Source organism: Heterodontus francisci, chromosome 19 (assembly GCF_036365525.1).
Source record: "Heterodontus francisci isolate sHetFra1 chromosome 19, sHetFra1.hap1, whole genome shotgun sequence".
Taxonomy (NCBI): Eukaryota; Metazoa; Chordata; class Chondrichthyes; order Heterodontiformes; family Heterodontidae; genus Heterodontus; species Heterodontus francisci.
The window spans coordinates 148,963-162,863 of record NC_090389.1 but is presented as its reverse complement, the minus strand read 5'-3'; positions in this window follow the sequence as shown (position 1 = coordinate 162,863).

Genomic DNA, 13,901 nt, shown 5'->3' with positions numbered 1-13,901 from the left:
CAGACTCTCAAAATAAAGCAACCGCTCAAACTAAGGCAGAGTCTCAAACTAAGGGAACCTCTCATACTAAGGAAGACTCTCAAACTGAGGCAACCCCTCAAAATAAGGCAACCTCTCAAACGAAGGCAGACTCTCAAATTCAGACAACCCCTCAAACTAAGGCAGACTCTCAAACTAAGGCAACCCCTCAAACTAAGGCAAACCCTCAAACTAAGGCAACCTCTCAAACTCAGGCAGACTCTCAAATTCAGGCAACCCCTCAAACTAAGGAAGACTCTCAAACTAAGGCAACCCCTCAAACTAAGGCAACCCGTCAAACTAAGGCAGACTCTCAAACTAAGGCAACCCCTCAAACTAAGGCAACCCCTCAAACAAAGGCAGACTCTCAAACTAAGGCAACCCCTCAAACTAAGGCAGACTCTCAAACTGAGGCAACCGCTCAAACTAAGGCAGCGCCTCAAACTGAGGCAACCGCTCAAACTAAGGCAACCTCTCAAACTAAGGCAGACTCTCAAACTCAGGCAACACCTCAAACTAAGGCAGACTCTCAAACTAAGGCAACCCCTCAAACTAAGGCAGACTCTCAAACTAAGGCAACCGCTCAAACTGAGGCAACCCGTCAAACTAAGGCAGATTCTCAAACTAAGGCAACCCCTCAAACTAAGGCAACCCGTCAAACTAAGGCTACCCCTCACACGAAGGCAACCCCTCAAACTAAGGCAACCCCTCAAACTAAGGCAACCTGTCAAACTAAGGCAACCCCTCAAACTAAGGCAACCCGTCAAACTAAGGCAACCCCTCAAACTAAGGCAGCCTCTCACACTAAGGGAACGCCTCAAACGAAGGCAACCCGTCAAACTAAGGCAACCCCTCAAACTAAGGCAACCCGTCAAACTAAGGCATCCCCTCAAACTAAGGCAACCCCTCAAACTAAGGCAGAATCTCAAAATAAGGCAACAGCTCAAACTAAGGCATACTCTCAAACTCAGGGAACCCCTCAAACTAAGGCAGACTCTCAAACTGAGGCAACCCCTCAAACTAAGGCAACCTCTCAAACCACGGCAGACTCTCAAACTCAGGCAACCCCTCAAATTAAGGCAGACTCTCAAACTAAGGCAACAGCTCAAACTAAGGCAGACTCTCAAACTCAGGGAACCCCTCAAACTAAGGCAGACTCTCAAACTGAGGCAACCCCTCACACTAAGGCAACCTCTCAAACTAAGGCAGACTCTCAAACTCAGGCAACCCCTCAAACTAAGGCAGACTCTCAAACTAAGGCAACCCCTCAAACTAAGGCAGACTCTCAAACTGAGGCAACCGCTCAAACTAAGGCAGCCCCTCAAACTGAGGCAACAGCTCAAATTAAGGCAACCTCTCAAACGAAGGCAGACTCTCAAACTCAGGCAACACCTCAAACTAAGGCAGACTCTCAAACTAAGGCAACCCCTCAAACTAAGGCAGACTCTCAAACTAAGGCAACCGCTCAAACTAAGGCAACCCGTCAAACTAAGGCAGATTCTCAAACTAAGGCAACCCCTCAAACTAAGGCAACCCGTCAAACTAAGGGCACCCCTCAAACTAAGGCAACCCCTCAAACTAAGGCAGACTCTCAAAATAAAGCAACCGCTCAAACTAAGGCAGAGTCTCAAACTAAGGGAACCTCTCATACTAAGGAAGACTCTCAAACTGAGGCAACCCCTCAAAATAAGGCAACCTCTCAAACTAAGGCAGACTCTCAAACTAAGGCAACCCCTCAAACTAAGGCAACCCGTCAAACTAAGGCAGACTCTCAAACTGAGGCAGCCCCTCAAACTAAGGCAACCCCTCAAACGAAGGCAACCCGTCAAACTAAGGCAAACCCTCGAACTAAGGCAACCTCTCAAACTAAGGCAGACTCTCAAATTCAGGCAACCCCTCAAACTAAGGCAGACTCTCAAACTAAGGCAACCCCTCAAACTAAGGCAATCCGTCAAACTACGGCAGGCTCTCAAACTAAGGCAACCCCTCAAACTAAGGCAACCCCTCAAACTAAGGCAGACTCTCAAACTAAGGCAACCCCTCAAACTAAGGCAGACTCTCAAACTGAGGCAACCGCTCAAACTAAGGCAGCGCCTCAAACTGAGGCATCCGCTCAAACTAAGGCAACCTCTCAAACTAAGGCAGACTCTCAAACTCAGGCAACACCTCAAACTAAGGCAGACTCTCAAACTAAGGCAACCCCTCAAACTAAGGCAGACTCTCAAACTAAGGCAACCGCTCAAACTAAGGCAACCTCTGAAACTAAGGCAGACTCTCAAATTCAGGCAACCCCTCAAACTAAGGCAGATTCTCAAACTAAGGCAACCCCTCAAACTAAGGCAACCCGTCAAACTAAGGGCACCCCTCAAACTAAGGCAACCCCTCAAACGAAGGCAGACTCTCAAAATAAGGCAACCGCTCAAACTAAGGCAGACTCTCAAACTAAGGGAACCTCTCAAACTGAGGCAGACTCGCAATCAGAGGCAACCCCTCAAATTAAGGCAACCTCTCAAACTAAGGCAGACTCTCAAATTCAGGCAACCCCTCAAACTAAGGCAGACTCTCAAACTAAGGCAACCCCTCAAACTAAGGCAACCCGTCAAACTAAGGCAGACTCTCAAACTAAGGCAACCCCTCAAACTAAGGCAACCGCTCAAACTAAGGCAACCCCTCAAACTAAGGCAACCCCTCAAACTAAGGCAGACTCTCAAACTGAGGCAGCCCCTCAAACTAAGGCAACCCCTCAAACTGAGGCACCCGTCAAACTAAGGCAACCCCTCAAACTAAGGCAACCCGTCAAACGAAGGCAGACTCTCAAACTACGCAACAACTAAAACTAAGGCAGTCTCACAAACTGAGGCAAAAGCTCATACTCAGGCAACCGTTCAAACTAAGGCAGACTCTCAAAATAAGCAACCGCTCAAACTAAGGCAGACTCTCAAACTAAGGGAACCCCTCTAACTGAGGCAGACTCTCAAACTGAGGCAACCGCTCAAACTAAGGCAGCCCCTCAAACTGAGGCAACCGCTCAAACTAAGGCAGCCCCTCAAACTGTGGCAACAGCTCAAATTAAGGCAACCTCTCAAACTAAGGCAGACTCTCAAACTCAGGCAACACCTCAAACTAAGGCAGACTCTCAAACTAAGGCAACCCCTCAAACTAAGGCAGACTCTCAAACTAAGGCAACCGCTCAAACTAAGGGAACCCGTCAAACTAAGGCAGATTCTCAAACTAAGGCAACCCCTCAAACTAAGGCAACCCGTCAAACTAAGGGCACCCCTCAAACTAAGGCAACCCCTCAAACTAAGGCAGACTCTCAAAATAAAGCAACCGCTCAAACTAAGGCAGACTCTCAAACTAAGGGAACCTCTCATACTAAGGAAGACTCTCAAACTGAGGCAACCCCTCAAAATAAGGCAACCTCTCAAACTAAGGCAGACTCTCAAATTCAGACAACCCCTCAAACTAAGGCAGACTCTCAAACTAAGGCAACCCCTCAAACTAAGGAAACCCGTCAAACTAAGGCAGACTCTCAAACTAAGGCAACCCCTCAAACTAAGGCAACCGCTCAAACTAAGGCAACCCCTCAAACTAAGGCACCCCGTCAAACTAAGGCAGACTATCAAACTGAGGCAGCCCCTCAAACTAAGGCAACCCCTCAAACTAAGGCAACCCGTCAAACTAAGGCAAACCCTCAAACTAAGGCAACCTCTCAAACTCAGGCAGACTCTCAAATTCAGGCAACCCCTCAAACTAAGGCAGACTCTCAAACTAAGGCAACCCCTCAAACCAAGGCAACCCGTCAAACTAAGGCAGACTCTCAAACTAAGGCAACCCCTCAAACTAAGGCAACCCCTCAAACTAAGGCAGACTCTCAAACTAAGGCAACCCCTCAAACTAAGGCAGACTCTCAAACTGAGGCAACCGCTCAAACTAAGGCAGCGCCTCAAACTGAGGCAACCGCTCAAACTAAGGCAACCTCTCAAACTAAGGCAGATTCTCAAACTAAGGCAACCCCTCAAACTAAGGCAACCCGTCAAACTAAGGGCACCCCTCAAACTAAGGCAACCCCTCAAACGAAGGCAGACTCTCAAAATAAGGCAACCGCTCAAACTAAGGCAGACTCTCAAACTAAGGGAACCTCTCAAACTGAGGCAGACTCGCAAACAGAGGCAACCCCTCAAATTTAGGCAACCTCTCAAACTAAGGCAGACTCTCAAATTCAGGCAACCCCTCAAACTAAGGCAGACTCTCAAACTAAGGCAACCCCTCAAACTAAGGCAACCCGTCAAACTAAGGCAGACTCTCAAACTAAGGCAACCCCTCAAACTAAGGCAGACTCTCAAACTGAGGCAGCTCCTCAAACTAAGGCAACCCCTCAAACTGAGGCACCCGTCAAACTAAGGCAACCCCTCAAACTAAGGCAACCCGTCAAACGAAGGCAGACTCTCAAACTACGCAACAACTAAAACTAAGGCATTCTCACAAACTGAGGCAAAAGCTCAAACTCAGGCAACCGTTCAAACTAAGGCAGACTCTCAAAATAAGCAACCGCTCAAACTAAGGCAGACTCTCAAACTAAGGGAACCCCTCTAACTGAGGCAGACTCTCAAACTGAGGCAACCGCTCAAACTAAGGCAGCCCCTCAAACTGAGGCAACCGCTCAAACTAAGGCAGCCCCTCAAACTGTGGCAACAGCTCAAATTAAGGCAACCTCTCAAACTAAGGCAGACTCTCAAACTCAGGCAACACCTCAAACTAAGGCAGACTCTCAAACTGAGGCAACCGCTCAAACTAAGGCAGCCCCTCAAACTGAGGCAACCGCTCAAACTAAGGCAGACCGTCAAACTGAGGCAACCGCTCAAACTAAGGCAGCCCCTCAAACTGTGGCAACAGCTCAAATTAAGGCAACCTCTCAAACTAAGGCAGACTCTCAAACTCAGGCAACACCTCAAACTAAGGCAGACTCTCAAACTAAGGCAACCTCTCAAACTAAGGCAGACTCTCAAACTAAGGCAACCGCTCAAACTAAGGGAACCCGTCAAACTAAGGCAGATTCTCAAACGAAGGCAACCCCTCAAACTAAGGCAACCCGTCAAACTAAGGCAGACTCTCAAAATAAAGCAACCGCTCAAACTAAGGCAGACTCTCAAACTAAGGGAACCCCTCAAAATAAGGCAACCTCTCAAACTAAGGCAGACTCTCAAATTCAGACAACCCCTCAAACTAAGGCAGACTCTCAAACTAAGGCAACCCCTCAAACTAAGGCAACCCGTCAAACTAAGGCAGACTCTCAAACTAAGGCAACCCCTCAAACTAAGGCAACCGCTCAAACTAAGGCAACCCCTCAAACTAAGGCACCCCGTCAAACTAAGGCAGACTCTCAAACTGAGGCAGCCCCTCAAACTAAGGCAACCCCTCAAACTAAGGCAACCCGTCAAACTAAGGCAAACCCTCAAACTAAGGCAACCTCACACACTCAGGCAGACTCTCAAATTCAGGCAACCCCTCAAACTAAGGCAGACTCTCAAACTAAGGCAACCCCTCAAACTAAGGCAACCCGTCAAACTAAGGCAGACTCTCAAACTAAGGCAACCCCTCAAACTAAGGCAACCCCTCAATCTAAGGCAGACTCTCAAACTAAGGCAACCCCTCAAACTAAGGCAGACTCTCAAACTGAGGCAACCGCTCAAACTAAGGCAGCGCCTCAAACTGAGGCAACCGCTCAAACTAAGGCAACCTCTCAAACTAAGGCAGACTCTCAAACTCAGGCAACACCTCAAACTAAGGCAGACTCTCAAACTAAGGCAACCCCTCAAACTAAGGCAGACTCTCAAACTAAGGCAACCGCTCAAACTGAGGCAACCCGTCAAACTAAGGCAGATTCTCAAACTAAGGCAACCCCTCAAACTAAGGCAACCCGTCAAACTAAGGCTACCCCTCAAACGAAGGCAACCCCTCAAACTAAGGCAACCCCTCAAACTAAGGCAACCCGTCAAACTAAGGCAACCCCTCAAACTAAGGCAACCCGTGAAACTAAGGCAACCCCTCAAACTAAGGCACCCCGTCAAACTAAGGCAACCCGTCAAACTAAGGCAAACCCTCAAACTAAGGCAACCTCTCAAACTCAGGCAGACTCTCAAATTCAGGCAACCCCTCAAACTAAGGCAGACTCTCAAACTAAGGCAACCCCTCAAACTAAGGCAACCCGTCAAACTAAGGCAGACTCTCAAACTAAGGCAACCCCTCAAACTAAGGCAACCCCTCAAACTAAGGCAGACTCTCAAACTAAGGCAACCCCTCAAACTAAGGCAGACTCTCAAACTGAGGCAACCGCTCAAACTAAGGCAGCGCCTCAAACTGAGGCAACCGCTCAAACTAAGGCAACCTCTCAAACTAAGGCAGACTCTCAAACTCAGGCAACACCTCAAACTAAGGCAGACTCTCAAACTAAGGCAACCCCTCAAACTAAGGCAGACTCTCAAACTAAGGCAACCGCTCAAACTGAGGCAACCCGTCAAACTAAGGCAGATTCTCAAACTAAGGCAACCCCTCAAACTAAGGCAACCCGTCAAACTAAGGCTACCCCTCAAACGAAGGCAACCCCTCAAACTAAGGCAACCCCTCAAACTAAGGCAACCTGTCAAACTAAGGCAACCCCTCAAACTAAGGCAACCCGTCAAACTAAGGCAACCCCTCAAACTAAGGCAGCCTCTCACACTAAGGGAACGCCTCAAACGAAGGCAACCCGTCAAACTAAGGCAACCCCTCAAACTAAGGCAACCCGTTAAACTAAGGCAACCCCTCAAACTAAGGCAACCCCTCAAACTAAGGCAGACTCTCAAAATAAGGCAACAGCTCAAACTAAGGCATACTCTCAAACTCAGGGAACCCCTCAAACTAAGGCAGACTCTCAAACTGAGGCAACCCCTCAAACTAAGGCAACCTCTCAAACTAAGGCAACCCCTCAAACTAAGGCAGACTCTCAAACTAAGGCAACCGCTCAAACTGAGGCAACCCGTCAAACTAAGGCAGATTCTCAAACTAAGGCAACCCCTCAAACTAAGGCAACCCGTCAAACTAAGGGCAGCCCTCAAACTGAGGCAACCCCTCAAACTAAGGCAGACTCTCAAAATAAGGCAGCCGCTCAAACTAAGGCAGACTCTCAAACTAATGGAACCTCTCAAACTAAGGCAGACTCTCAAACTGAGGCAACACCTCAAACTAAGGCAACCTCTCAAACTAAGGCAGACTCTCAAATTCAGGCAACCCCTCAAACTAAGGCAGACTCTCAAACTAAGGCAACCCCTCAAACTAAGGCAACCCGTCAAACTAAGGCAGACTCTCAAACTAAGGCAACCCCTCAAACTAAGGCAACCCGTCAAACTAAGGCAGACTCTCAAACTAAGGCAACCCCTCAAACTAAGGCTGACTCTCAAACTGAGGCAACCGCTCAAACCAAGGCAGCCCCTCAAACTGAGGCAACCGTTCAAACTAAGGCAACCTCTCAAACTAAGGCAGACTCTCAAACTCAGGCAACCCCTCAAACTAAGGCAACCGCTCAAACTAAGGCAACCCCTCAAACTAAGGCAACCCCTCAAACTAAGGCAGACTCTCAAACTGAGGCAGCCCCTCAAACTAAGGCAACCCCTCAAACTGAGGCACCCGTCAAACTAAGGCAACCCCTCAAACTAAGGCAACCCGTCAAACGAAGGCAGACTCTCAAACTACGCAACAACTAAAACTAAGGCAGTCTCTCAAACTAAGGCAAAAGCTCAAACTCAGGCAACCGTTAAAACTAAGGCAGACTCTCAAAATAAGCAACCGCTCAAACTAAGGCAGACTCTCAAACTAAGGGAACCCCTCTAACTGAGGCAGACTCTCAAACTGAGGCAACCGCTCAAACTAAGGCAGCCCCTCAAACTGAGGCAACCGCTCAAACTAAGGCAACCTCTCAAACTAAGGCAGACTCTCAAACTCAGGCAACACCTCAAACTGAGGCAGACTCTCAAACTAAGGCAACCCCTCAAACTAAGGCAGACTCTCAAACTAAGGCAACCGCTCAAACTAAGGCAACCACTCAAAAAAAGGCAACCCCTCAAATTAAGTCAACCCGTCAAACGAAGGCAACCCGTCAAACGAAGGCAACCCCTCAAACTAAGGCAACCCGTCAAACTAAGGCAACCTCTCAAACGAAGGCAACCACTCAAACTAAGGCAACCCCTCAAACGAAGGCAACCCCTCAAACTTAGGCAACCCCTCAAACTAAGGCAGATTCTCAGACTGAGGCAACACCTCAAACTAAGGCAACTCCACAAACTAAGGCAACTCCTCAAACTAAGGCAGATTCTCAAACTAAGGCAACCCCTCAAACTAAGGCAACCCGTCAAACTAAGGCTACCCCTCAAACTGAGGCAACCGCTCAAACTAAGGCAGCCCCTCAAACTGTGGCAACAGCTCAAATTAAGGGAACCTCTCAAACTAAGGCAGACTCTCAAACTCAGGCAACCCCTCAAACTAAGGCAACCCGTCAAACTAAGGCAGACTCTCAAACTAAGGCAACCCCTCAAACTAAGGCAACCCCTCAAACTAAGGCAGACTCTCAAACTAAGGCAACCCCTCAAACTAAGGCAGACTCTCAAACTGAGGCAACCGCTCAAACTAAGGCAGCGCCTCAAACTGAGGCAACCGCTCAAACTAAGGCAACCTCTCAAACTAAGGCAGACTCTCAAACTCAGGCAACACCTCAAACTAAGGCAGACTCTCAAACTAAGGCAACCCCTCAAACTAAGGCAGACTCTCAAACTAAGGCAACCGCTCAAACTGAGGCAACCCGTCAAACTAAGGCAGATTCTCAAACTAAGGCAACCCCTCAAACTAAGGCAACCCGTCAAATTAAGGCTACCCCTCAAACGAAGGCAACCCCTCAAACTAAGGCAACCCCTCAAACTAAGGCAACCTGTCAAACTAAGGCAACCCCTCAAACTAAGGCAACCCGTCAAACTAAGGCAACCCCTCAAACTAAGGCAGCCTCTCACACTAAGGGAACGCCTCAAACGAAGGCAACCCGTCAAACTAAGGCAACCCCTCAAACTAAGGCAACCCGTCAAACTAAGGCAACCCCTCAAACTAAGGCAACCCCTCAAACTAAGGCAGACTCTCAAAATAAGGCAACAGCTCAAACTAAGGCATACTCTCAAACTCAGGGAACCCCTCAAACTAAGGCAGACTCTCAAACTGAGGCAACCCCTCAAACTAAGGCAACCTCTCAAACCACGGCAGACTCTCAAACTCAGGCAACCCCTCAAACTAAGGCAGACTCTCAAACTAAGGCAACCCCTCAAACTAAGGCAGACTCTCAAACTAAGGCAACCGCTCAAACTGAGGCAACCCGTCAAACTAAGGCAGATTCTCAAACTAAGGCAACCCCTCAAACTAAGGCAACCCGTCAAACTAAGGGCAGCCCTCAAACTGAGGCAACCCCTCAAACTAAGGCAGACTCTCAAAATAAGGCAGCCGCTCAAACTAAGGCAGACTCTCAAACTAATGGAACCTCTCAAACTAAGGCAGACTCGCAAACTGAGGCAACACCTCAAACTAAGGCAACCTCTCAAACTAAGGCAGACTCTCAAATTCAGGCAACCCCTCAAACTAAGGCAGACTCTCAAACTAAGGCAACCCCTCAAACTAAGGCAACCCGTCAAACTAAGGCAGACTCTCAAACTAAGGCAACCCCTCAAACTAAGGCAACCCCTCAAACTAAGGCAGACTCTCAAACTAAGGCAACCCCTCAAACTAAGGCTGACCCTCAAACTGAGGCAACCGCTCAAACTAAGGCAGCCCCTCAAACTGAGGCAACCGTTCAAACTAAGGCAACCTCTCAAACTAAGGCAGACTCTCAAACTCAGGCAACCCCTCAAACTAAGGCAACCGCTCAAACTAAGGCAACCCCTCAAACTAAGGCAACCCCTCAAACTAAGGCAGACTCTCAAACTGAGGCAGCCCCTCAAACTAAGGCAACCCCTCAAACTGAGGCACCCGTCAAACTAAGGCAACCCCTCAAACTAAGGCAACCCGTCAAACGAAGGCAGACTCTCAAACTACGCAACAACTAAAACTAAGGCAGTCTCTCAAACTAAGGCAAAAGCTCAAACTCAGGCAACCGTTCAAACTAAGGCAGACTCTCAAAATAAGCAACCGCTCAAACTAAGGCAGACTCTCAAACTAAGGGAACCCCTCTAACTGAGGCAGACTCTCAAACTGAGGCAACCGCTCAAACTAAGGCAGACTCTCAAACTAAGGCAACCGCTCAAACTAAGGCAACCCCTCAAAAAAAGGCAACCCCTCAAAAAAAGGCAACCCGTCAAACGAAGGCAACCCGTCAAACTAACGCAACACCTCAAACTAAGGCAACCCGTCAAACTAAGGCAACCTCTCAAACGAAGGCAACCACACAAACTAAGGCAACCCCTCAAAAGAAGGCAACCCCTCAAACTTAGGCAACCCCTCAAACTAAGGCAGATTCTCAGACTGAGGCAACACCTCAAACTAAGGCAACTCCACAAACTAAGGCAACTCCTCAAACTAAGGCAGATTCTCAAACTAAGGCAACCCCTCAAACTAAGGCAACCCGTCAAACTAAGGCTACCCCTCAAACTGAGGCAACCGCTCAAACTAAGGCAGCCCCTCAAACTGTGGCAACAGCTCAAATTAAGGCAACCTCTCAAACTAAGGCAGACTCTCAAACTCAGGCAACACCTCAAACTAAGGCAGACTCTCAAACTAAGGCAACCCCTCAAACTAAGGCAGACTCTCAAACTAAGGCAACCGCTCAAACTAAGGCAACCCGTCAAACTAAGGCAGATTCTCAAACTAAGGCAACCCCTCAACCTAAGGCAACCCGTCAAACTAAGGGCACCCCTCAAACTAAGGCAACCCCTCAAACTAAGGCAGACTCTCAAAATAAAGCAACTGCTCAAACTAAGGCAGACACTCAAACTAAGGGAACCTCTCATACTAAGGAAGACTCTCAAACTGAGGCAACCCCTCAAAATAAGGCAACCTCTCAAACGAAGGCAGACTCTCAAATTCAGACAACCCCTCAAACTAAGGCAGACTCTCAAACTAAGGCAACCCCTCAAACTAAGGCAACCCGTCAAACTAAGGCAGACTCTCAAACTGAGGCAGCCCCTCAAACTAAGGCAACCCCTCAAACTAAGGCAACCCGTCAAACTAAGGCAAACCCTCAAACTAAGGCAACCTCTCAAACTAAGGCAGACTCTCAAATTCAGGCAACCCCTCAAACTAAGGCAGACTCTCTAACTAAGGCAACCCCTCAAACTAAGGCAACCCGTCAAACTAAGGCAGACTCTCAAACTAAGGCAACCCCTCAAACTAAGGCAACCCCTCAAACTAAGGCAGACTCTCAAACTCAGGCAACCCCTCAAACTAAGGCAGACTCTGAAACTGAGGCAACCGCTCAAACTAAGGCAGCGCCTCAAACTGAGGCAACCGCTCAAACTAAGGCAACCTCTCAAACTAAGGCAGACTCTCAAACTCAGGCAACACCTCAAACTAAGGCAGACTCTCAAACTAAGGCAACCCCTCAAACTAAGGCAGACTCTCAAACTAAGGCAACCGCTCAAACTGAGGCAACCCGTCAAACTAAGGCAGATTCTCAAACTAAGGCAACCCCTCAAACTAAGGCAACCCGTCAAACTAAGGGCACCCCTCAAACTAAGGCAACCCCTCAAACTAAGGCAGACTCTCAAAATAAGGCAACCGCTCAAACTAAGGCAGACTCTCAAACTAAGGGAACCTCTCAAACTGAGGCAGACTCGCAAACAGAGGCAACCCCTCAAACTAAGGCAACCTCTCAAACTAAGGCAGACTCTCAAATTCAGGCAACCCCTCAAACTAAGGCAGACTCTCAAACTAAGGCAACCCCTCAAACTAAGGCAACCCGTCAAACTAAGGCAGACTCTCAAACTAAGGCAACCCCTCAAACTAAGGCAACCGCTCAAACTAAGGCAACCCCTCAAACTAAGGCAACCCCTCAAACTAAGGCAGACTCTCAAACTGAGGCAGCCCCTCAAACTAAGGCAACCCCTCAAACTGAGGCACCCGTCAAACTCAGGCAACCCCTCAAACTAAGGCAACCCGTCAAACGAAGGCAGACTCTCAAACTACGCAACAACTAAAACTAAGGCAGTCTCTCAAACTAAGGCAAAAGCTCAAACTCAGGCAACCGTTCAAACTAAGGCAGACTCTCAAAATAAGCAACCGCTCAAACTAAGGCAGACTCTCAAACTAAGGGAACCCCTCTAACTGAGGCAGACTCTCAAACTGAGGCAACCGCTCAAACTAAGGCAACCCGTCAAACTAAGGCAGATTCTCAAACTAAGGCAACCCCTCAAACTAAGGCAACCGGTCAAACTAAGGGCACCCCTCAAACTAAGGCAACCCCTCAAACTAAGGCAGACTCTCAAAATAAAGCAACCGCTCAAACTAAGGCAGACTCTCAAACTAAGGGAACCTCTCATACTAAGGAAGACTCTCAAACTGAGGCAACCCCTCAAAATAAGGCAACCTCTCAAACTAAGGCAGACTCTCAAATTCAGACATCCCCTCAAACTAAGGCAGACTCTCAAACTAAGGCAACCCCTCAAACTAAGGCAACCCGTCAAACTAAGGCAGACTCTCAAACAAAGGCAACCCCTCAAACTAAGGCAACCCCTCAAACTAAGGCACCCCGTCAAACTAAGGCAGACTCTCAAACTAAGGCAACCGCTCAAACTGAGGCAACCCGTCAAACTAAGGCAGATTCTCAAACTAAGGCAACCCCTCAAACTAAGGCAACCCGTCAAACTAAGGGCAGCCCTCAAACTGAGGCAACCCCTCAAACTAAGGCAGACTCTCAAAATAAGGCAGCCGCTCAAACTAAGGCAGACTCTCAAACTAATGGAACCTCTCAAACTAAGGCAGACTCGCAAACTGAGGCAACACCTCAAACTAAGGCAACCTCTCAAACTAAGGCAGACTCTCAAATTCAGGCAACCCCTCAAACTAAGGCAGACTCTCAAACTAAGGCAACCCCTCAAACTAAGGCAACCCGTCAAACTAAGGCAGACTCTCAAACTAAGGCAACCCCTCAAACTAAGGCAACCCGTCAAACTAAGGCAGACTCTCAAACTAAGGCAACCCCTCAAACTAAGGCTGACCCTCAAACTGAGGCAACCGCTCAAACTAAGGCAGCCCCTCAAACTGAGGCAACCGTTCAAACTAAGGCAACCTCTCAAACTAAGGCAGACTCTCAAACTCAGGCAACCCCTCAAACTAAGGCAACCGCTCAAACTAAGGCAACCCCTCAAACTAAGGCAACCCCTCAAACTAAGGCAGACTCTCAAACTGAGGCAGCCCCTCAAACTAAGGCAACCCCTCAAACTGAGGCACCCGTCAAACTAAGGCAACCCCTCAAACTAAGGCAACCCGTCAAACGAAGGCAGACTCTCAAACTACGCAACAACTAAAACTAAGGCAGTCTCTCAAACTAAGGCAAAAGCTCAAACTCAGGCAACCGTTCAAACTAAGGCAGACTCTCAAAATAAGCAACCGCTCAAACTAAGGCAGACTCTCAAACTAAGGGAACCCCTCTAACTGAGGCAGACTCTCAAACTGAGGCAACCGCTCAAACTAAGGCAGACTCTCAAACTAAGGCAACCGCTCAAACTAAGGCAACCCCTCAAAAAAAGGCAACCCCTCAAAAAAAGGCAACCCGTCAAACGAAGGCAACCCGTCAAACTAACGCAACCCCTCAAACTAAGGCAACCCGTCAAACTAAGGCAACCTCTCAAACGAAGGCAACCACACAAACTAAGGCAACC